The 2,505-nt window shown below is 44.5% G+C and overlaps 1 pseudogene; it reads right to left on the reverse strand.

Annotated features, from left to right (window-relative positions):
- Positions 1–490: 490 nt before the first annotated feature.
- LOC116809569 (G-rich sequence factor 1-like) lies at positions 491–2,065 on the reverse strand (annotated as a pseudogene).
- Positions 2,066–2,505: the final 440 nt, after the last annotated feature.

Raw genomic sequence — 2,505 nt, forward strand, 5'->3', positions numbered from 1 at the left:
ATTTTCAATTCCTATTCCATGGCTGTATTTTAGTCTACTTGAGCCACAGTCCCTTTTAAAAACCTTTTATTAACAGTGTCCACCTCTAGTATGTTCCCTGTTCAATCTCCTGTGTCTTATGAGCTCTGAGGGTGGATTATTCACAAGACTGACTTTAGGTATTTGCCTTAGGCTATATTTTATTTCCTATCTTAAATCAACCTAATGTGGTGAGGAAAGAATATTATTAAATTAATGCCAATGCTACCTGGAGGTATGGCTACATTTTTTTATTTTGAAGATTTGCCTTAAGGTCAATGATAATTAACTCAGATATTTTAATACACAAATTCAAGCATAGGCGCTATGCAATGCAGTCTTGTGGGCATATTGCATACATTGCAACTATGAGTCTATTCTTTCCGAGTATGTATAGAAAAATCCTTGTGATTAAAAAATAATTATCTGTAATTTCTTTGGTTATGTTTCACCTTTACTTTTTTTTAAAAATTTTAATTTGTGGTTTATTTCATAATCCCAAACTGGATCTTTCATTTCTTCTTCTAAACAGTCCACTATGAAACTTTTCTTAGAAGCAATTAACCCAAAACACCAAAATCATTTCCCTAGCAGTTGCTGCTAATAAACTGGAACTGTATATCTCATGTCCAAGAAAGATGTGCAAATGAAATGCTTCTTGTTTCACCCTCATTATCTGGAGCCCCTGGAGTCTTATTTTCCTTTTGGACATGAATTCAGAAACAGTTCAATATACCTATGATGAACGTGGGACCGATCCTTGAGCATCGCTGCAACAGCATCCTCATGGGTCTCAAAGTGCACATCAGCTTCTCCAGTGGCCTTCCTACTGGAGCTGTATTCCATGGTGATTCTAACAGGCTTGAGTGGAGCAAAAAAGTTTATAATGTCTTGGGCATTGGCTTGGAAAGGTAATCCTCTCATGTGGACAAAATGCAGAGAAGACGTAGTTCCAAAACCAGCAGCCTCTGGAAGCTTTTCTGGCACCTCCTTAGGCAATTCTATTTCCTTCTCACTTTCAAAAGCTGTCATGGGTTGAATATCCTCATTTACTTCATGTTCTTCAAAGACCATTTCTGGCTCAGTTATATACGTAACAGTAGGAAAAGATGTGATTTTCTTTCCCTTATAAGAACCAACATGTGTTCGAACTTCATTCCTTCTGCTTGGAAATATCTCAATGTATCGATTACCAATTTCTTCCCTGTGTTTCAACAGGGCTTGGTTGGCCATTTCTGGTTCTTCAAATTGCACATAGGCTTCCCGTTTTTCGTCTCCCTCTGTAGTCCATCACAAAAGTAATGTCAACTATATTCAGTCCTGCAAAGAAGTCTACAATGCCTTTCTCATTGCAACTATAAGGAAGTCCTCTCAAACGAACCACACCATCATTTACGACAGACAAGCTCTTCATTAAGGCATCCACATCTTCATTGTTTATCTCATAGACTTCCACATACCGCTGGCCCATGCACATGCGGTGCTTCTCTAAGGCTTTCTGCACATCCTGCTCTGACTCCATTTCAGTTAAGGCATCACCCTTCGTTTCCCATCTCTATTTAGGAGAAAGTGTATTCCATTCTCACCGTTGCGGATTCTGCAGTCTGAGAAAAAGTTAAGCACATCTTCCACAGTGCACGGCCAGGGCAGTCCTTGAGCTCGAATGAGAAAGACATCATCCACTTCCTCTTCTAACTTGGACGGGGCCAATTCACACTCAGGGGGTGGTGGAAGGTCTTCCAGGTAAGTAGTTTTGGACTCCTGGCTGTAGCTGCGCGGCCGCGGCCGCGGCAGAGGTGACCACAGGGGGAGGCCCCGCCAGCCTCCCGGGAGGCACAGGCCCGGTCTGGAGGCCACGCGTCTGGGAGGCAGCGGCCGCGGCGGCCCCGAGCGGCAGCAGCAGGCGGCGGCGGCCCGAGACGCCCGACGGGATAGAGCCAGTGTCAGAGTAGAAGGGCAGGCAGGCGGCGCCGGTGCGCCGGCAGCTGCTGCAGTTACAGCTGCAGCCCCGGAGCAGCGCCCCGAGTACCCAACGCGTGCCGGCCATGGACTCCGGAGGCGGCGTGGGGCCTGAAGGCAGCTGCTGCTGCAGCGCTAGTGGAGCGGAAGTGCTCACCTTTACTTTTAAAAGTTAAACTAAAAATGTGATTAAAAGTACAGCTCATGTTTATGATGTAAGAGTCTGTGTGTGTAAATTTGCGTGTGTGTATGTTGTACAAGAGGTACACACCTCTGTGTTTACAGAACCTTTGCTTAAAAGCTAATTATAATGTTCCTAAGAAATAAACTTTGTTGTGATAAAGTGTCTGGGACTTGGAACTTATTTATTTATTTACTTACGTTTTTGAGATATAATCTTGCTCTGTTGCCCAGGCTGCAGTGCAGTGGAGCGATCTCAGCTCACTGCAACCTCCACCTCCCTGGTTCAAGTGATCCTCTTGCCTCAGCCTCCCTAGTAGCTGAGATCACGCCTGGCTAATCTTTTTG

This window comes from Hylobates moloch, unplaced genomic scaffold, assembly GCF_009828535.3.
Source record: "Hylobates moloch isolate HMO894 unplaced genomic scaffold, HMol_V3 SCAFFOLD_1, whole genome shotgun sequence".
In the NCBI taxonomy this organism is placed as follows: domain Eukaryota; kingdom Metazoa; phylum Chordata; class Mammalia; order Primates; family Hylobatidae; genus Hylobates; species Hylobates moloch.